Source organism: Protopterus annectens, chromosome 7.part0 (assembly GCF_019279795.1).
Source record: "Protopterus annectens isolate FY-2018-M chromosome 7.part0, PAN1.0, whole genome shotgun sequence".
Classification (NCBI taxonomy): Eukaryota; Metazoa; Chordata; order Ceratodontiformes; family Protopteridae; genus Protopterus; species Protopterus annectens.
The window spans coordinates 590884740-590908250 of NC_056739.1; the positions used below are offsets into that span (position 1 = coordinate 590884740).

General features: G+C 37.8%; 1 protein-coding gene across 3 annotated transcripts in view; it reads left to right on the plus strand.

Annotated features, from left to right (window-relative positions):
• Window positions 1–23511, plus strand: part of NEIL1 (nei like DNA glycosylase 1) — an 824101-nt gene that overhangs the window by 186272 nt on the left and 614318 nt on the right. The window lies entirely within an intron of this gene.

Here is a 23511-nt window from a genome sequence, read left to right on the forward strand (position 1 = left end):
GAATGTTTTAAGATCCCAAGTAAGGAACTTAACCTTTTGACACAAAAGGTAAGGGAGTGAGTGTGAGCAAGAAAGAGAAATGGACAGATATTTGGATAAAGTAACAAATGGCCACTGAAACAGAATGAGCTTTAAGCCTCATGCCTGAACCATGTAGCCACTTGACCGCGCGGAGGACATGCAGACTCCACACAGAAAGCACTCCAGCCGAGAATCAAACGGGAGAACCTCTTGCTGTGAGGCGACAATGCTACCGCTGCACCACCGCAGCTTGCCTCTTGCTGTGAGGCGACAATGCTACCGCTGCACCACCGCGGCTTATGCAACTTGTAATACTTACTCTTATTTATTTATGTATCTGTTAACAAGGGTAGAGTGCTTATCCAGATGGGACATTGTCAGGCTTAACTCAGGTACAGAAATGCGGTTCAAGTGCATCTCACCATTTGAAACATCTAGAAAGGTTATATAAAAAAAGCTCACTGCAGTTTTAAAAGTGTTTTCTAACTACCTGCTGAATCAGAGCCACACCAGTTCTAAACAGGGTGTTGATGAACAAAGAACATGCACAATGTGTGATTATGAAGCTTTACCCATTACTGTACAAGTGGTTCAGCTTTTGATAAGCTATGAAATGGGTAATAATGAGGGGGGATGGTGGGTTTCATACATCATATTAAACAACACATTTGGAAAAAAAATAGCAATAGCTGTCTGCCATCATGATAAAAAAATACATCAACTTGCAGTACTGTGGCAGTTCTTTCTCCTCGGCAGACCATCCCTGTACTGTTTAATATTCACAGGCATTCTGTTTATTTTATTGAAACAGCCCATGATTTGATTGGATAAATGCATCCATGAACTGTCTTGCAGAGTCTTGTAGAAGGCTGCAGCTACAGGTGGTTAGATGAGGGTCTGGTGTGGGCTGTTTATCTGTTTAAGTAAACCAAAAAAAGGTATTTCTTTACTTAAAATAAATAGAAGAATGTTCTATCATGGCCTTGTTGAAAGCAGCCCCAACAGTTGCAATACTCTGTTCTTGCCCTGGCCTTCGGCACATTAAAGCACTGGGCCCTAGGTGGCCATCCAAGTCGCCCTGTTATAAGCCGCCATGGGGGGTATGGTATCTTAGGTCAACTGACACATGCATATAACCTAACCAATTCTGTGAGCTAAACTAAAAGAATGTATTTCAGGAGTATATCGGCATAACTGGTGCTGGATAAAAGCTAGTTTTCATGCATAGCTCTCGAATGGGAATGCTTTCTTGCTTTTGCTTCTTGGAAGTCTAGTTCTGTTTAAGAACAACAATTTTTTCTGAGAAAGAATATTGAACTGATTTGAAATTGTGTAGTATTCCTTTTTTCTTGTAATTTTTTTATTGTTGTTTAATACTGTTAGGGATTGGTATGATAGTTATGGGTTTACCTCACCGACACAGAGTATAGGGATGATTCTTTCCTTTGAATGAAATTGGCTAGGCTTAAAATGGCCTGCAAGGACAGTTAGCCTAGTACTTCTCTATGAATCTATGAATTCTTACATTGTATAAAATATTATTTAAGCAATGTAAGCAACATTTTATGTTATCAATAAGTATATTGTAGTATTTGCAATGCAAGTCAATAACTAAATTTCTTGTAGAATAATTAGCAAGAAATTTAAACTAAAAACAAAATACATAGTAAGTTGAGGCAGTTCATGTAACTGATGACTCAACAATGTGGTGATGAAAGACTTATCAGCTTTAGTACTTTAGCCTAAGGATTTCTGGCCGTAGGAGTTGTTAAAGACCAATCTGCTCTTATTTCTTGATTATTTTCCCAGAATTCAGCTTTGGATTTTTTTGTTTATTTTAGCCATTTTATTAGTAAAAAAAGGGTCTCGCGTAACCATTTCCATGTGTATATTCATCAATATGGAACACAGGAGGTGCCCTTAGTAGAACTTACTAAAATCCGCTTATTTTCTTCAGAAATATTATCCTTTTTAATAAAATAAAATTCAGATATGTATGTTTTTAAAATACATATACAAATTTGATAAAAATCTGAGAGAATAGCCAAAAGGTTGTTTCCTTTATAGACTTTCTTATATAGACATTCTATTAATTTAGATACTTTTTTGATTTGATGTGAGACTTCCTAATACTTCTCTTGTGCATGGTTTTAATTTCTTCAGCTAATAACCAAATGCAGTGGATCTGAATTAAATTCTGAAATAATATTCCTAGTGTTTTTTAGAAGCCCATCATTAAAACAATTGTACCAGCCAAATTTTTTTCTTTTCTTTTTGTCACTATAAGAGTACAATAGATTTATATAGCGCCCTTAGAAGTGGAATAGGGAATTATTAAATTGAACGAAAATTTCAAACCTACCTGACCCATGGTGGTGAATTTATTTTTTTAATATATTATTGATATATTGATACTGTGGTGTATATCTACTGTATTGGATGTAATTATATAGAATTAACCACATATGATTGTCCAATGATTCTAATGATATACTTGTTTTATTTAGTTAAGTTTTATTTTTTTTAATTAAAAAGTTCTGTTTGTAAGCTTTTCCAGTTAACTTTGTAATTGTTGTTTAGCAAATGCATTACAACCTTAAGTCTACCAGCCGACACAATATAACACCAAAAACTTGTAAAAAAATAAACCGGCTCAGCTCCCCAGACACTGCGAACTTTAATAGACCAAAAAAGTGAAGATACACAGGGTAAATCTATACATATAAACAAATAACTTAGCGCTTTCACCCATGTACATAATCGGGCATCATCAAAGTAAAAAAGCCCTTTATCTTTGTTGCATATAAAGCTTTTAGTTACAAACACACCCCTCTAAGCAACCAAACACCATCAAGATACAATTTATAAATTAAAGTCACAGTAAAATAACACTCCTATGCTTGTTTAAAAACCAGTTACTTAAGGATAGAGGAAACATTGTTCAACATAAAAGACAGAATTTTCGAATTAAAAAAAAAAAATATATATATATATATATATATATGTAGATATATGTATGAAAAAATGATTATAAATAAAAAATAATAGTGAATAAAAAATGATGATGTAATGCTTAATTAACATTCTTCAAACAAGTGTAGATTTGTACTTTAAAATGCTAGACACAGAAATGTGATCATTAATGTCTGGAGGTCTAGATGCATCCAGCCTCAACTGCCAGATGCACTCCCTCATCTCAAGTAAAACTTTTAAATCACCTCCTTTGTCATTAAATGGAATTCTGTCTATTACAAAAAACAAAAATCTCTTAAAATTAGGGCAACTCAGACTATGCATATATAGGGCATTGTTCGTTCTTTTATTTCTAATGTCTCTTAGGTGTTCCAGGATTCTGAGCCTTAACTTTCTTGTTGTTTTTCCAACATAGAAAGTAGAACAGCTCAAACATGTAGCAATGTACACTACCATCTTAGTATTGCAATTACAGAATCCAGGACACCTAATAGTTTTATAGAAGCCTTGAACCGCCACATAAGGACCATTATTAATAAACTTACATATACTGCATAATCCACATTTGCTCATTTTGGAGCTCTTGTACGTCTCAATGTTAGGTTCTGCTTCCATCAATTCTTTAAGGTTCCTACCCCTACTGTATGTAAAAATTGGGGTGTTCCCTATGATACTTAAAATGTCACTATCAAAACAACTTTGCCAAGTATCCTTAATACTTCTAATAATTTGTCCTGCCTGCCCATTATATGGCAAAATCATAGCCCGTTTTTTGTGTTGTGCATGGGAATCTAAAACCAACTCACTCTCCTCCTGGGACTCCTTCATTAAACCCCCATCCAAAATAGGTTTAAAGGATGTGACTCTCTTGGTTTCTATTTCTTTTCTAACTCTGGACAAAATTTCCTGTGGATAGCCCCTTTCTATAAACATAGCAATCAGGCTAGTCAACTCAATGTTTAGCCGTTCATCCTCACTAATCAGCCTGGATAATCTAACCATTTGGCCTTTAACCAAATTCTTCTTAATGTAGTAAGGATGACAGCTCTGAAAATGCAAGAAACTGTTGGAATAAGTTTTCTTGCGATATATACTCAAATTTAGGCTAACATCATGCATGTTTTTGTATAACAATATATCCAAATAGTTGCAGGTTTCCTCATGTATAGTGTAGGTAAATTTTAAGAATGGGGTAGTGTTATTCAAAAAATCAACAAAGATGTGAATCTCATCCCTACTCCCTGTCCAAAAAATTAGTATGTCATCAAGGTAATGCAAATAAAGCATTACCTGTTTCATATATTCAGTGGGGAACACCTTTTCCATCTCCCATTCCGCCAATACCAAGTTGGCGTAGATTGGCGCACACCTAGCACCCATGGCAACTCTTGCAACTTGTCTGAATAGTTCACCTTCAAATCCAACAAAATTGTTTGACAAAATCATTTCCATAAGATCTACTATCAAACTACGTTTGACTGTATGGAAACCACTATATTTATCCAAACTTCTACTAAACATTTTCAGACCTTGTACCTGAGGAATGATCGAAAAAAGATTTATAACTAATTGTCAACATCAAAAATGGTTCAATGGTTTGTTTTTGTTTTTGTCTTAAGATCTCCAAACAGTGCCACCAGTCCCTCAGGATGTGTGGCAAACTTTTAACAATACCTTTACAATGAAAATCTACATAAGAGGCCATTGCTTCCGTTTTAGAGCCTTTTGCTGACACTATTAGACGAAAGGGTGGGTCATTTTGATTTTTATGGATTTTTGGAATTCCAAAAATGGAGGGGGTCACTGGGAATTCAACCATCAAATAGTGGTATTGATTACCATCAATGATCCCCTCCATTAATCACTCATAAAGACGCCAATCAATTTTAGTGTATGCCATACACATTTCATTCCTAGATACTCTGCATATGTGTTTGTCTCGCTCAAAAGATGGTACATCTTGTTAGAGTAGTCAATATTAGATATGATCACCACCCCCCCTCCTTTTTCAGGTTTCATGACCCTGTACAAATTAGTGGTAGTCAGTTCTTGGAGACAAAACCTCTCACCAGATGTTAGGTTATCCAATTCCCTCCTTGGTCCCCTTGTCATTCTTCTAAGTTGTGCCTCACACAACTTCTCGAAGATATGTATACATAGGTGTACAGGAGGTATAAAGGTACTCTACCTCTTTAGCCCAATCACACTATCAATGATTGGACTGGATTTTTTGCAAAAAATACTTCCAAGTTTAACTGTCTAGTATACATCTTAAGGTTAACCAGAACTTTGGCTATTTCATTTCTAAAGGAAGGGACAAATGTAAACCCCTTCTTAAATTGAAACAAATAATTATCCGTTAACTCTAAGTTGGAAAAGTTGTAAATACTAACATTGTCAACTTTGACCAAGTTACAAGAATATACCACATTTGTTTGTTGAGTTGAATCAAATAAGCCACTCTCAAATATCTGCATGGTGTTCCTCCCTTCAATATCAGTGTTTGTTACACTTTCTGAACTTTTGTTTAACAAATGTGAACAAATCACTGATGAATCAGCTTGTAAAAAATCTATATAAGAAATTTCTGGAACAGATTCTAAGACAGGGGAAAAACCTCCTTGCCTTTGGTTGTCACAAAAAAAGTTACTAAAATTGTCACAAAAAAATGCCATAATGTAATGGCTGCAGCCCAACCTCATTGTGTAGTTTAATGTCACTATTAAAGGTGGTCAGTTGTTCATCTGAGACCACCTCCTCTTGTTGTTGGCGTCTTTATGAGTGGTTAATGGAGGGGATCATTGATGGTAATGAATACCACTATTTGATGGTTGAATTCCCAGTGACCCCCTCCATTTTTGGAATTCCAAAAATCCATAAAAATCAAAATGAACCCACCCTTTCGTCTAATAGTGTCAGCAAAAGGTTCTAAAATGGAAGCAATGGCCTCTTATGTAGATTTTCATTGTAAAGGTATTGTTAAAAGTTTGCCACACATCCTGAGGGACTTGTGGCACTGTTTGGAGATCATAAGACAAAAACAAACCATTGAACCATTTTTGATGGTGACAATTAGTTATAAATCTTTTTTCGATCATTCCTCAGGTACAAGGTCTGAAAATGTTTAGTAGAATTTTGGATAAATATAGTGGTTTCCATGCAGTCAAACATAGTTTGATAGTAGATCTTATGGAAATTATTTTGTCAAACAATTTTGTTGGATTTGAAGGTGAACTATTCAGACAAGTTGCAAGAGTTGCCATGGGTGCTAGGTGTGCACCAATCTACGCCAACTTGGTATTGGCGGAATGGGAGATGGAAAAGGTGTTCCCCACTGAATATATGAAACAGGTAATGCTTTATTTGTGTTACCTTGATGACATACTAATTTTTTGGACAGGGAGTAGGGATGAGATTCACACCTTTAGCCTAAATTCGAGTATATATCGCAAGAAAACTTATTCCAACAGTTTCTTGCATTTTCAGAGCTGTCATCCTTACTACATTAAGAAGAATTTGGTTAAAGGCCAAATTGTTAGATTATCCAGGCTGATTAGTGAGGATGAACGGCTAAACATTGAGTTGACTAGCCTGATTGCTATGTTTATAGAAAGGGGCTATCCACAGGAAATTTTGTCCAGAGTTAGAAAAGAAATAGAAACCAAGAGAGTCGCATCCTTTAAACCTATTTTGGATGGGGGTTTAATGAAGGAGTCCCAGGAGGAGAGTGAGTTGGTTTTAGATTCCCATGCACAACACAAAAAACGGGCTATGATTTTGCCATATAACGGGCAGGCAGGACAAATTATTAGAAGTATTAAGGATACTTGGCAAAGTTGTTTTGATAGTGACACTAAGTATCATAGGGAACACCCCAATTTTTACATACAGTAGGGATAGGAACCTTAAAGAATTGATGGAAGCAGAACCTAACATTGAGACGTACAAGAGCTCCAAAATGAGCAAATGTGGATTATGCAGGATATGTAAGTTTATTAATAATGGTCCTTATGTGGCGGTTCAAGGCTTCTATAAAACTATTAGGTGTCCTGGATTCTGTAATTGCAATACTAAGATGGTAGTGTACATTGCTACATGTTTGAGCTGTTCTACTTTCTATGTTGGAAACGAACATTGCCCTGTATATGTATAGTCTGAGTTGCCCTAATTTTAAGAGATTTTTGTTTTTTGTAATAGACAGAATTCCATTTAATGACAAAGGAGGTGATTTAAAAGTTTTACTTGAGATGAGGGAGTGCATCTGGCAGTTGCGGCTGGAAGCATCTAGACCTCCAGGCATTAATGATCACATTTCTGTGTCTAGCATTTTAAAGTACAAATCTACACTTGTTTGAAGAATGTTAATTAAGCATTACATCATCATTTTTTATTCACTATTATTTTTTATTTATAATCATTTTTTCATACATATATGTGTGTGTGTATATATATATATATATATATATATATATATATTTTTTTTTTTATTCAAAACGTCTGTCTTTTATGTTGAACAATGTTTCCTCTATCCTTAAGTAACTGGTTTTTAAACAAGCATAGGAGTGTTATTTTACTGTGACTTTAATTTATAAATTGTATCTTGATTGTGGTTGGTTGCTTAGAGGGGTTTGTTTGTAACTAAAATCTTTGTATACAACAAAGATGAAGGGCTTTTTTACTCTGATGATGCCCGATTATGTACATGGGTGAAAGCGCTAAGTTATTTGTTTATTATGTATAGATTTACCCTGTGTATCTTCGCTTTTTTGGTCTATTAATGTTCGCAGTGTCGGGGGAGCTGAGCCAGTTTATTTTTTACAACCTTAAGTCTGCTTTAGTGTAGCTTTCTATTGTTGGGTAAATGTATTCCACTTGTCTCCCTGGGTCTTATATGGTGGTTACAGACAATCCTTGATTTTGTAGGTTTCCATAAGAAGCTAATTTTTGTTGTTGTCGAACAATATAAGATGTGTTCTATTGGAATGAGAACAATTGTTTTGAATGTTTTCCAAACCTTAGGAAGTATGACCATTTTTATTAACTGGGGGTTTGTTCTCAAAGATAAAAATTAGTTATTCCAGTACCCAAACCGTTTCGATATATCATCCAGTAGTCTTTATTAATTACTCTGCTTTATTTTTTCTCATGTTTTTATATTAATAAATTGAAGAAGTTGTTTATATAGATGTCACGTGGCTCTTTGAATACTTTAAACCATCCTTCCCTTTGCTGCTGTTGTGTGGCAGCCAGAACTGAGTGTAGTACTGTGCAGGTGTGGTCACACTGAGAGTTTTATAATAGCAGTGGTTCCTCTTTCCCGACTGAATCAATACTCCTTGTAATACAGATCATCCTGTTTGCCGTAGCCTGGTCCCATCAGTGATTATTAGCACACATTCCTTTGGCTGTTCTGTATTTCACACATTTTATTCTATTCATGGCTGTTCTTCCCAATTGAAGTATCTTGTACTACTTGGCACTGAACCTTACCTGTTGAAACAAAGTTGCTTATTCTCTGCTCAGTCCTTCTAAAAAGACTGAAGGACTTAGTTGAGTTTTCAAGACTTGGGAACATTATTCTTTTAAACATCCAAGCTGCAGAGACCACTGAGAGAGACATACACAGTTCACAATCAAAAACTGCAGCCAAAACTACTTGGTCATTGCTATAAAGTAAGGTGTTGCAAAGTGTCGTAAAGTGAGTATAAAACATATGCCTTACAGGAGTACTACAAAAGAGATGCTGCAGTGAAACTCCCAAACAAAGCAAGTACCTAAAGACTTAACAGTCTGCCTTTCTATATATAGAAGAAAAAACAAGCATGTTAACATTTTGCACAGAGATTCAACAGACAGTCTGCCAAGCTCCTTCATCTACGTCTTTTAGAAGTCTCCACCTTATAAAGGCAGTTTGCCAGCTGTTTTTTTGTAACTGACTTAAGCATAAGGTGAATTATCGGGGTTAATTCTTTTATTCCTTTAGTGTTGTGCAGCCTTTTTTGTGCAACACGGTGTGTAGACTTAATTGCTTCAACCAGAGAATAATTTTTTGTGACACAAATTATCTTAAGGGTGTCAAACTTTGAGTCAGCAGTTGTAAGTTTAGGATAGATTATAGACACAAAATATGTTTTGCCCAGGTTATCTAATATGGTAAGAGTTCCTGTTGTGAGGAACCTGCATACCACTCTTCCAGTTTTTTTAACTGCCAGTAAAAGGGTGAGAATTTCTTTCTTGTTCTCCTATCAAACCAATTAAATGCCCTCCTTTTATTTGTTTTGCTCATTTATTTATTCTTGGTTGACCGTGTTAGTCCCTCTAGGCTAGTGTCCTCTTAGGTGAGACCCAGGGTAATATCTATACTACTAGGCTAGATTTGGACAGGGCATTGGGCAACTTCCCCTACTCTTCATTGTTGTGAGTGGGACCCATTTTGCAAGAGCACTTCCTGTTTCCATTTAAGGAGCAGAGGCAGCCAGGAGAAAACAGGGAGGCAGATGGAGAGAGAGAAAGAGATGATGGAGAGGTGAGAAAAATGGAGGAGAAACAAATATTGGGATAATAGAATGTGTGTAGGATTCTGAGAAGATGTTTCAAAGAAATCTGATGGAGCTGAGTCAGAAAATGATGAACATATATTCACAACCCTCCACTCTGGAGGGTTGTGGGATGATTTACTTAAAGAAATGGTGATGCAGGCTGAGCCAGCAAATGAAGAAGATGTTTCCCAGGGGACATTATGGAAAAAATACAAAAGAATGATGTAGAGGCAATCCTGAAGAATAGTGGTGAGTTGGAAAATAAAACATGTAGAAAAGGTAAAAGAAGACAGAAAGGGAGTAGCAGAAAAAGCAAAAGAAAATGAAAAACAGAAGTAGATGGTAAGGATTCACAGCAAAGAAGACAAATAAATGGACATGTATGAAGTGTGGGACAATTTAATAGCTCCTTTGGGCATAAAAGCATGTGAAGTAAGAGCATTTATTCTTATTAACAAAGATATTTTGTGACATAATATTTGAGACTTTTTTCAGTATAAAATTTTCTTGGAGAATATGAAGAAAAGAAAGACTGCAACCCATTTAAGCTTTATATGATAAAAACAATTAAAAGGGAAACAAAAAAGAAATTCAAGTACAATTTTTAACAGAGGTAGAAAGAGAGACTTTGAAAAAACATTTGAAATAAGCACTGGACATTGCAAAAGTATATGACAAAATGGGCTTATGGGACTGATGGCTGGAATTGTAATATTGTTTAAAAATAAATATATATATATATATATAAAACAGGCATGCTAAATGTGGAGGGGAATAGGGTGTCATAAAATAATGGGGACAAGTCAAAACATTTTTTTTGTGCGTGTGGAAAAGGACATTTGATAAGTAACCATGACAAAAGAAAATTTTATATATTTGGGGAAATGGGATATGATGCAAAAAATGTGAACTGAAATGTTATAAATTTAACAAAATTTCACATTTATGGATGGATTGCAAAAATAAAAATAGGAGTAAAGAAAAAGGAGACTAAGATGAACAAGGAGAAGAAATTTTAGAAGGAGTAGAAATAGAAGAAAAATTAGATGATAAAAAATAAAGAGGATAGAAGAAGGTACTGACAAGTGATGAAGAAATAAATTGGGAGGTAGTAGAAGAAAAACAAGATTTCTACTGGTAAAGGGTAAAACATAGAAAAAGAAAATGTAAAAGGATAAGTATAAAAGAAAAAAAAGAAAGGCAGTGTATGAAAAAAAAACTTGTACAGCTAATGATTGAGGTTGGTATAATGGTTAAGGTGTTTGACTCACAGAGACAAGGTCCAAGGTCCAGTGTTTAATTCTCACCTTTGAGATGGAAATTGGCTAGGCTTAGCATGACCTATTAAGAAAGCTAGCCTAGTAATAACTAAGAACTTATAATAAAACCATGACTCTAAGGCAAAGGGGAAAAGTGCTCTCTGTAAATGTGAATAGTATTAGGAATACACTATGAAGAATAGAGATTCTGGAGTGGTGCAATACATGTGATGTAGATGTAGTTATATTAAAGGACACAAGATATTTAACAGATGAAGAAAGATTACAAACACAGAAACTATGGGGAGGAAAGATAATCTGGAATTTGGGAAATTAGAGATGTTCTGGAATGGCCATATTCTGTTGAAATACAGTAAAGATATTGGATGTAATTTTAGCAAAAATAGAAAGATTAGCCATTGTAGATTTAAAATGGAAAGAATAAGTATATGTAATTATAACATTATATGCCTATACTAATTGTAAAGAAAGAAAGCTTATTCAGATTTTAGACTATGTAGTGATAAATATGAATATTGTAACAACAGGGCATCTTAATTGTCATTTAAGAGGCAAGCATAAAAAGAAAGGAAATTTTATAAGAAGAGTGTTTAGAAGTTATAAGATGTGGTAAGGTAAGACAATGGGACAAAAATTCATGGACTTAAAAAAGGAGGATGTATAGAACTGAAATAAATAATTTTATAGTATCAGAAGGTTCAGTTATAGGAAAATGGTAGGTACTTGAAACAGGATTTTCTGATCATGTTGCAATATGACTAGAGATAAAGGAAAACAGGAAATAGGCAAAGGAATAAAAATGATAAATGAGAAATCATGGAATAAAGAAGGAAAAAGATTAGTAATATAATTATGGAAAGATCATATTGCTGTGATAATATTTTATAAAAATTGGTCTGAATGGTGGATGATAAAGGAAGCAATATAAAAATGTTTTGCAGTGGCAATATGATGTGAGAAAAGTAGAGAAAGAAAAATATAAAAGAACAGATGATGGACTGGAAGATTTAGAACATGACAAAGTATTTTGACAAAGAAAAAGAATTTTATGAAAGAAATCAAGAAAAATACAGGAATTGTTATATAAGCAAAGGTATTTATACAAGGAAAAGAGAAGATCTGTCAAGTTACTTAAGCTGATTAGCAAAGGAAGAAGATGGTAGTAATAAAAATGTAAAAGGATAAATAGAATTCAGGAAAAGTTTATGAATAATGTAGTACAAATGTACAAGAGTTGTTTAAAGAAAAAAGAAGGTAGTGAAAACATGAAAAGTAAAAAATAAAAAAAGTGAACAGAAAAAGAATAAAGAGTTGGAAAAGGGGATTTATTTAAATGAGCTAGATTAAGTATTAGGACATGTAAATATAGATTCAGCTGCAGGACCAGGTGGAATAGGGTATGAAATGTATAAAAATTTAAGGGACTTTGACAAAAAATATCTTTAAGTATTTTGAATGAATGGTTAAATTAAGTTTTATGTATAAAAAGTATGTAGTGGAATACTTAAATTCATATGAGAAAGGAAGATAAAAGACAATTAAAAAACTTGAGACTGATAAAATTGAATAACAGTGATAAGATCTTTATGAAAATAACACAAAAGAGATTTGAAACTAAAATGGAAAATATTATGGAAATAGTATATATTAATGAAGTTAATTTAGCAAAAAAGAAAATGTATTTGTTCTTATAGGGCTCATATTTTCTAATTAACAGTCCCTTGTAATAATATATATTTTTTGCATAATGAAAACACAGTAATACCCATAATTTCTGGAATCCCTAAAGTACATAAAGGTATGGAGAAACCACCATACAGGTTAATAGTCTCAACACATAACTCAATGACGTATTCCTTAGGAGTTTTTGTTAATAGGATGCTTAAGGAATGTGTAAGCAATGTAGGATACATACCGAAGGATTCATGACATTTTTTAAGCAAAGTGAGACAAGAATTTTATAGTGATTCTAGTAGTTTCAGTACTGTTGATGTGGTGGATTTGTTTTCTTCTATCCCCCATGAAGAAGGAATTAAAATGTTCCGAGAGAGAGAGTTTATGAACAAAGTACATTAGATTCTCTGTCAGATTTTATTTGTGATTTGATGAAGATGATTTTGAAGTCTAATAATTTCAGGTTTAAGGGCGAATATTTCAGGCAGATATCTGGAGTGGCAATGGGAGCTACATGTGCCCCAACATATATGCAAATATTGTTATGTATGCATGGGAAAAGAAATACATTATGACAAGTAAGTACACGAATTATTGAAACTTGTACCTACGGTTTTTGGATGATATATTTATTTTATGGAAAGAAACAAATGAGGTCAGGAATGAATTTGTAAAGTATATTAATGAATTACCTTCCTTTCTTAGTTTCACCTACAAATATTCTGACTTAAATCTAAGTTAATCTGGATGTGGAATTATCTAAGAACCTTGTGACACAAAAATCTGAATCTAAAATTCATAGGAAAGAGATATTTTCAAATAGTTATTTAGATTTTTACAGCTGCCATCCAAAACATACTAAGAAGAATGTTTTTAAAGGACAGTTAGTGAAAGGTGCTTGGATGTGTTCAGATATTGAATTTTTTGAGGCAGAGGTAATTAAATTATTGAAAATGGTCACAGCAAGGAGATATCCTATAGATTTGTTAAACAAAGTGATTGTGGAAGTTAAGTAGGGATGAGGTACTAGATACAAACCCTTGCTAGGAATGCAAGAACCATTCAAAAACTTTGTAAGGAAATATGCACATTTAAATGCTATGATCATCCCTTATGGGCCATATTCAAAAGACACAGGGAACATTGTTATTAGAAATTGGGTTATGTTCGGAATTTACAATGAGATATATAGTATAGTAGGAGAAAAGCCGTTATTTTTGAACAAAACAGGCCACAATTTCAATTTTTAGTTTGAGCACCCAGCAAAATTTGGCTCTGATTTATCTTAACAAAGGCATCAGAAAGTGTGGGATGTGTATATCTGCCCTTATATTTTAGAACAGATCCAGTTATATTTAACATCACTTGACATGATTTAGAGACTTAGGGATGGAAATTGTAACACATCAGGGGTAGTCTACATTGGAGTGTGTACCCCGATGTGATAGTTACTACATTGGGAAAAAAGAAAGAGCCTTTAAAAAGAGAATTTGAGCAATTAAACGCAATTAAAACCAAAAATCAAAATAACACACTTTACAGGCACACATTAAATTGTGACAAGTACAGAGGTTTTAACTTTGGGATTTTGGACAAAGTTGACAAGCAAAATAGGAATGGTGTGTGGGAAATGGATCTGGAAAGGAAAGAATTGGAGTGGCAGTTAAGATGTAATGCCACAATGTTACCCAGGATTAAATGAACACTCTTCTATTATGCCTGTGTTAAAAATAAAAGCATTGGATTTATGAGAATTGTATGGAATGTTATGTTAAGTGCTTTACTGAATATGGTTCAACACTTGTAAAAATTTATTCATGAAGTGTTTATTTAAAATTTTCCAATAATAATGAAATTTTCATAAAAATAGTTTTATTTCTTTAGATTCACATGATTATTGTTTTAAAAGTTTCGGATTTTTAACTTGAATGTTTAATTTAAGAAAATATTTTCAAGTAGTGCATTTGTGATCACACCATCCTGAAAGGGCTGAATTTGGAAGCCAAGCAGGGTTGGGCCTGGTTAGATTTTGTCTGGGAGACCACCTGGTAACACCAGAAGTTTTATTTATAAATCTTGTTGTAGTTGTTGTTGTCTTTCAGCTTTTCCCGGTTAGGGATCGCCACAGCGGAACTCCGGTCCGCTAATGATTGGCAGTAGATTTTCACAAATGCCTAGGTGCCAGCTCGACATCCAACCTTCAACGAAGGCACGCCCATTTATGCATGTCTTTCGAATGCCCATCCAACCGTGGGGAGGACATGCAGACTCCACACAGAAGGCACTCCCCGCACTCCAGCCGAAAATCGAACAGGAGAACCTCTTGCTGTGAGGCAACAATGCTACCGCTGCACCACCATGGATTACAAGTCTTGTAGTACATTGTTTTAAAGTGTTTTAAAAGTTTTTATTATACAGTGATGCAGAAGATGCTTTATAAAATATTATTTGGTCACTTGTATACATATTCACATATATTGATGTTCTTCGTGTTTTGCTGTTGCAGTCATTACATTTGGGTAATCTGCTGGCAGGTTGCCCTCAGTTTGCCTGAATTCCAAAGTCTTGGGTCCTGCGTTGGTTGATGTCTCCTCTTCCATGACGTCAGGTCGTCAGGGGTATAAAACAGGCAGCCGACGCCATTTTCTTCAGTCTTTCTTGCTGCGTGTTGCCCAAAGCAGTTCGGCCGACTCCTGAAATTTTTGAATTCGAGTTTCAGAACCGAAGTCTTGGGTTGGGGAACATTTTTCTTGCTCCATACCGATGTCAGTAAAAGTTAATAATTGCATTACTTGTGGGAAGCAAATATCTCATAAGGATTTCCATTTATAGTGGCCTTGCCTAGGCCCTGATCATAACGTGCCTAGCTGTCGGTTTTGTGCTAGATTTAACCAAGGCACTATTAAGCGTCGGTATATCTTTGCTTCAAAATATTTTGGAAACAGATTTAACTATCCTGAAATGTTGTCGGATAGCAATCCGACTACCGGAGTTCACAAAAAACGCAAAGAAAAGGACAGAGGCAGACCGTCGAGGTCCAAAACCGACGACGAAGCTTCTTCTAAGCCAGTCGCCAGTTCGCCGGTACTCAGTGAGGCACTTTCGCAGCCCCTGATACCCGCTACTTTCGAGTCACAGGCCTCTACCGAGACTCATGTGGAGTCCGGCATGCCGCGAGATTCTCAAAGTATTGTACCTGCTGATGTCTCTCCCTCAGATGGGTCCGGAGCCGCTGAGCAGGCACCGGCTTCTGTGGGTGTCTTCAGGCCACAGCATTTCTATATAAAACTGACGCCAGCTTCAAAAACAAAGAAGAAAGCAACTTCTAAAGCTAAAAAAACGAAGCATGAGCCACGTGCACAAGCCTCTACGCCCAAAAAGCAGATGATCAAAATGGCTGAAGACCTAATTACCTTGATCAGGGGTTCCCAACCCCCTCCTGATAAGAGGCCTAGGCAAGACACTGACTATGAATCTTCAGATCAGGTTTCTGTTTCTTCTGATTCCTCTTCTGATCAGGAATTTTTATACCACCCTATGAGGATTCTGATGTAGAGGAATCAATCCCATATGCATCTCCTCCTGAAGATTATTCCTTTGGAGAAACCTTGCATACTTTGAGGGAGCATTTTCACTGGGAGAGCCAAGATTTCTCAGAATCAAAAAAGAGGCTTAGGGATTTCCTTCTTCTCCCTCAGCATAGGCCTTTAGCCATACCTCCTGTTTTAGACATTGTGGATAATGTGTTTTCGGAGTCAAGCTTGACTCCAGACTCCTTACCTCCGGCTCCTAGCAAGCCAGAAAGATATTACAGGGTTCCTGACTCACACAAAAGGTGTTAAGGCCTCAACAGCAAAAAATCCTACCCCCTCTGACAGAGATTCCAGGGCACTGGATAGATGGGGAAAGAAGGTTTATACATCAGCAACCTTGCAATTAGAGCCGTAAACTGCCAGTTTCATATGCTCAAGTATCAACAACATGTTATGGGATTACTGAAACAGAAAACGATGTTGATTTCTGAATGTGCAGAAAATAAAGAATTGCAGGAATTATTGCATGCAGCAGAACAGGTTGGAAAGCATACTTTGCAATGTGGTTTTGATTCCTTAGAGGCCTCCTGCAGGGCCGCAGTTACTGGATCTGTGATTAGGAGGCATGCCTGGCTAAAAGAGCAAAATTTGCCTGATCATGTTAAAGCTAAATTGCTGGATGCACCTTTACAGCATGATACTCTGTCTTGTATTAAGGCAGAAGAGGTTTTAAAGAAAATGGAAGACAAAGCTAAGTCTAAGCAAACTGAAGACTTCTTACAAGTGCAGCCACCAAGATTCAGTAGACACTGGCCTACAAAAAATTGGTCCTTTCCTGTGTTCGACAGAGCTCCATGGGGCAAATCCAGGCACCCTAAAGGTTCTAGATACCAGTCACAGAATTCTTACAGGTCAAAGCAGTGGGGTGCTTCTACCTCCGAATCTGGTGGAAATAAAGCCCTACAGTAAACAGTCTCAATGACTTCCCTCTGCCATCACCAAGCACTTATCTTTTGGTAGCACTCTTAGGGGGAAAATTAGCACTTTATGCTCAAAATTGGCAGTTAATAACCCAGGACAAGTGGGTGTTAAACATAGTATCTCAGGGATACATATTCCACTTCCACACTCTGCCAATTGCAAACAGTTGACCAGATCTGCCAAAAAATCAATGGGCAGAGGCACAGAAACAAGTTACGTCCCTCAAGGATATGGGGGCTATGCAGCCAGTGCCAGAACAGGAAAAAGAACAAGGGTTTTATTCAAGACTGTTCTTGGTACCCAGAAAAGACCAGGCCTGGTGCCCAATACTGGATTTATCAATTTTGAACACATTCCTGGACATTCCAAAATTCAAAATGCTAACTTTGCAGCAGCTTCTGCCCATGCTGGGCAAGAACGCTTGGCTGGTGACATTAGACTTAAAAGAGGCATACCTGCATATCCCAATAAGGGAATCGTGCAGAAGATACCTCCGTTTCAAGGCTAGCTTTATGCATTACCAATTCTGTGCACTGCCCTTTGGCTTATCTACTGCGCCCAGGGTCTTTACAAAGTGCCTGGCACCAGTAATTGCATTTTGCAGACAAAGAAGTATACAAATCTATCCTTACTTGGACGACTGTCTCATTCGAGCAGAGAACAACGACATTCTTCAGCATCTGGCATTTGTGAAAAGGCTTCTAACATACCTAGGGTACACAATAAACAAAAAGAAATCACAACTGGTACCCTCTCAAAAGATAACATTCCTGGGTGCAAGCTTGAATACAACTGCCCAGATAGCTTTCCTCATGCCAGACAAACAAAGGCAACTGACTATTTACTTCAAACAGATGGCAACAAAAACCCAGTTATCTGCAAGACAAACTCTGCAGGCTTTGGGGTTCATGTCATCCTGCATTCTACTGATTCCATATGCAAGACTGCATATGAGGAAACTACAGTGGTACCTAAAAAGTTTATGGAGTCAACATTGTCACAGTCTGGAAACAATGATTCTTCTCATTCCCTGCTTGCAACAGGCGTTTCTTTGGTGGGCAAAGGCATGTCACCAAAACATGGGACGGGCTTTCACTCTATCCCCTGCCAGCCAAACCTTAACTACAGATGCATCAGACTATGCATGGGGGGGGGCACCTGGCAGGAAGATGCATTCAGGGCATATGGACCCCAAAACAAATGCATCTGCATATCAACCAAAAAGAGATGTTAGCTGTTCAAAATGCCCTGACAGCCTTCAAGGACGTACTTCATCCAGGAGAACTACTGATAAAGACGGACAACACCACGGTTATGTGGTACATAAACAAGGAGGGGAGCAGACACTCATACCCCCTTTGCAGACTAGCCATGGCACTGTTGGACACAGCCTTGACTTATCAAGTACATCTTCAAGCTCAATGTCTGCCATGAAAGCAAAATACTCTGGCAGATGACTTAAGCAGAAACCTTATGGACCCTCATGAGTGGAAACTAGATCCACAAGTCTTCAGCATGATAACAAAGAAATGGGGGAGCCCGGGCATAGACCTATTTGCCTCTCCTCGGAATTATCAACTGGACAAATTCTGCACAAGGACGTATCACAGACAAGCATGGAAAGTGGATACCCTATCCTTCAGTTGGAAAAACCTATCAGTTTACGCCTTTCCTCCTCTGGTCCTACTAAAGGTCAGACAAGAAAAAACAAAGATGATACTAATTGCCCAGGACTGGCCCCGTCAACACTGGTACCCAATCCTAAGGAATATGTCTCAATTCCCAGATTGGTACTTGCCTCAAATACCTCACTTACTGTCTCAGCAAAACAATCAGATCCTGCACAATCAGCTCCAAGCAATGAACCTGGCAGCATGGCTGATCATGTAGTTATTCAAACACCACCTCTCAGTAAATCTGTGATGGATGTCATTTTGGAAGCCAGAAGGCCTAGTACTAGAAAATTGTATGCTGATAAATGGAAGAGATTCTGTGCTTGGAACCAAGCACAAGGAACTGACACAGCAGAGACAAATATTCCTCAGATTTTACAATACTTGATTGAGATGCTTGACAAAGGCCTATCTTTTTCATCAATAAAAATCCATGCCTCTGCCATCTCAGCTCATTACAACACAGAGCCACCAATCTTTTCTCATCCTTTTCTAAAGCAGTATCTTAGAGGGGCCAAAAATTTAAGACCTCCCAGAAGATTACCAATTCCTGCATGGGACCTCAATTTTGTGTTGGAAAAGCTTACCCTGCCTCCATTTGAACCAGCTGCTACTGCAGATCTAAAGTTCTTATCATGGAAAACAGCTTTGCTCCTGGCAATTACTTCAGCAAGAAGGGTTTCAGAGTTACAGGCCTTCATGGCTGTGGAGCCTTTTATCATATTTTACCCTGATAGGATGTCCCTCAGGACCAAGCCTTCCTTTATGCCTAAGGTGGTTTCCAGTGTGGCTTTTAACCAATCTAGTCATCTGCCAACTTTTTATCCAAATCCACAGAACAAGGGGGGAGAGGATTCTGCATTCCTTGGATGTACACAGACAACTAAGATTCTACTTGAGCAGGACTAAAGCTGTAAGAAAAACTGAGCAGCTACTGGTGGCATTTGCTGCAGGATCAGAGGGAAAGGCTATTTCAAAGCAGACTGTTTCAAAGTGGAAAAGCCACTGCATTCGTTTCTGCTACTTACATCATGGTAAACTGGTGCCCAAGGGCATTAGGTCTCATTCCACCAGGGCTGCAGCTACATCAGCAGCTTTTCTCAGAGGGGTACCAACCAAAGACATTCTAGAAGCTGCTACTTGGAGTTCTGTTCACACTTTTACAAAGCATTATCATTTGCCTCTCTTCTCTAAGTCCAGGGCAGGCTTTGCCACTGCAGTTCTGCAGGGCCTTATAGCCGTCCCTAATGCAGTTTAGCTCCAGCCTCCCATCCATAGCTTTGGGATTCTACCCAAATGTAATGACTGCAACTGTGAAACATGAAGAACATAGTACAGTTGTGTACACTTACCATAAATGTAGATGTTTGAGTGTATTCACTGCTGCAGTCCAGGTTACCTACCTGCCATCCCCCTTTTATTCAGGAGTTTCTCTTTCCTTCACTATTTTCTACAGCCTTTGTGGTGTATTTCCTTGTAGATGAAGGTAAAGTTTATATTGTTGCATGTATATATAGTTTATGTATATTTTTGCTACCCATTTGGGGGGCACCTGACATCTGGGGCAAGAAAAACTAAAGAAAATGGCGTTGGCTGCCTGTTTTATACCCCTAATGACCTGACATAATGGAAGAGGAGACAGCAACCCACGTAGGCCCAAGACTTTGGAATTCAGGCTGACTGAGGGCAACCTGCCAGCAGATTACCCAAATGTAATGTCTGCAACAGTGAATACACTCTAACATCTACATTTATGGTAAGTGTACACAACTGTATTTTGTATTTTTATTTTTATACAAATTAATTTGTGCAGTTTAGGCACATTGTTTAACGTGCTGTAAAGAAACCACAGACCATGAAATGATTATTTAATTAAGTGTTATTAACCGTAGGGTATACAAAGGAATGAGAGCTCAAAGATGGCAGGTTCTGAAGAAATCCAAATGTTTTATTAGGACAAAAGTGCTAAAACTGCTCTTATGTTTTACTTTATTTTATTTTATGTTTTGGTGGTGTTAATAATAAAGTTCTGTTTTAATGGACTTTGGATCATTCTTTGGTGGATTTCCTTTTATCGCTGGTGGATTTATAACATATTCCATTTGCATGGGAATGTAACCACAGCTGGTGTCTTTTTGTGGCTACTGCATTGGACTTGATTTAAGATTCAGTCTTGGATTACAGTGAGCCTATTCAAAAAACAATTTGTGTATTATATGTACTGTTGAAGCAATTTGTTTGCTATTTGTTGCTCAAATACTGTGAACTGTTTTTAGTTTTATTGGTTTATTTTTGTTTTCACGGAAGTTTTCATTTTGGATTCACAGTCATGATTCTAAAAATAACTGATTTATCTTCATTTGTACATGTACCTAGTGTGGTAAACATTGCTAGACTGATGTACATTACAAAGGACAGCCAAAAGCATAATGTGAAGTTGTTCAATCTCGCCGTTCATTCTTACAAATGGGTTCAGAGCCGATCCCTCTGGTCCAATTCGGCCGCTTTCACAAGCTCGAGGCCAAGTCCCTATCCCATGATGCTCTCTGCCTCACCTCAGATCTAGTTTGCCGCTGCAACAGATCGGAGGTCGAGAGTGGAGCTTGGGTCAGTATTTCTATTTTTGAAATTGTTATTAGAGATTTAACTTAGATATTTACTAAAAAAAGTGGCTTTTGACTAGTTAGATTTAGTTTAGTGTTTAGGCACTGTCCTTAGTCCTTTGTTGTTGATGAATTGATGAATTTTCGTATATATAGAGCGGCTGCTCTTAGACCCTTCATTGGCCGAGTTTTGGTTTATCCCTATCCTGTTTGACGTAACTTGATATTATAATTGTTAGTTGTTTGAAACCTTAGTGGGTTTTCATAGTATGTATGTTGTTAGTTTATTCAGCTGCTTAGATATTGTTTCCAATTTATATATATATATATATATATATATATATATATATATATACATATACATATATACTGTTTGCATTGAATTATGGCAGACCATAAAGAATGGGAGAAACAGAAGTCAGGGTTCAACAAATGTCCTAAGTGTGGTCAGAAGATGTCAATTACTGATCTTAATGTCAGCTGTGTGTACTGTCTGGGGGCAGTCCATCTTCAGGAGGATTGCTCCATTCGTCATTCCTTCAGTAGCAGGGTCTTGGAGTGCAGGAGGAAACTTGTGGACAGGGGGTTGTTAAAACCTGATTTTCAGGAATCCCTAGACAAGGCTGACCAGACTTCCAAATCTTCGAATGGATCCAAATCTTCAAAAGCTTCTTTGGAGCCGAAGTCTTCTGCTCCAAAATTGGCTGAGAGGGTGCGGTCACCAGTTCCACAGCCCTCGGAACCAAGCACCAAGATTGCTTTTCAGAGCCGGTCCCCGAAACTTTGAAGTCACCTATATTGCAATCTGTGGCTTCGTCGATCCCTTCAACTCATTCTTCTTGGAGCCTGTCCGATGTGGACGTGGACCGAGTGGTGCAGAGGCTCCTCCAGAATCCGGCACTAGCCAAATTGTTGTTGGCTCCGGCCCAACCGGTTTTGGAGCCGAAGACTGGCTTACCTACAGTGTGTACTCCTCCTCCGAGCCAAGCAGGGCCTTCGGAGCTGGGGGAGGTGGAACTGATGATTGTGGAACCCTTGGAGCCGAGGCCTGTTTCACTGCCATCGTCTCTGTCAACTCAGACTACATCAGTGCCGTTCGAGGAGTCTGCAAGCAGACACTCTCCAGTCAGCTCCGGGGGGAGAGTCAAACCGAGTGGTCAGTTCTGCCCCTTCCTCTCGGAGCTTTAGCATGGATGAGCTCGGCTCCTTCCTGTGGGTCGGAGCCCACTGTTTCGGCACCAGAGAGGATGCCATCTTCTTCAGAACCAGCTACTTCCTCGTGTTGGAGCAGTAGAGCCTTCGATGCCATAAGGAGAGTTATGTCTTCTAAGGCACCTACTTCATCAGGCCCTTCCTTCTCATCCCCAAAAGTACCAGCTTCTACCTCTACATCACATGTCCCTGTAAAGCGTCGAGACCCAGAGCCTCAGGTAGTCCTATTGGGTGACCCATATTCTACTGAGACCTCACCAGAAGCTCCCGCTGATGAGGTTCCCAGGAAGAAGCTTTGCAAGAGGAGGCATTTAGACTCCCCACAGGAGTCTGTCACATCAGACACTGACTTAGAGTAGTCAGAAGGGTCCCCACGGTCCCCCTCGCAGGATATTTCTTTTGCTGATATTCTCAAAATCCTGAGACAGAAGGGTGACGGTTAGCTGTACTGATGATGAGTCAGTACTTCTGAAGACTTTTGGGTCTCAACCCTCCACCTCCTGGGTGACTCCACCCTTCGATGAACTAATGGAGTTGGTTGCTCGAAGGGCGTGGGAGTCTCCTGATACTGTGGAACCTGTCCCTCGGAGGCCCAACAAGTTTATTACATTGCCCCATGATAAAACTTTCCTTACCAAGGGAGTGCCAGTTGATGCCATGGTGGTGGCAGCTGCCACCAAGAAAGAGATGTCGGAAACCTCTTCTACTGTCCATCCTCCTAATAGAGATTCCAGGATTATGGACAGGTATGGGAAACGCATTTTTAGTTCAGCAACATTTGCTATGCGATCGCTCAACTACTTGACACATTTTACCCGACTTCAAAGAGATCTCCTTAAAGAGCTTGGAGATGCTGTACAGCGTATTACAGCTGAAGGCGTTCCTGATAAGGTGACATCTCAGCTCAATACCCATAATTCCATAGTTAACTCATCCATGCGGCTCATTTCTTATGCAGCCGATGGTACGTGTCGGGCAGCGAGTTCAACGATAGCTCTTCAGAGACATTCCTGGATGCGCTT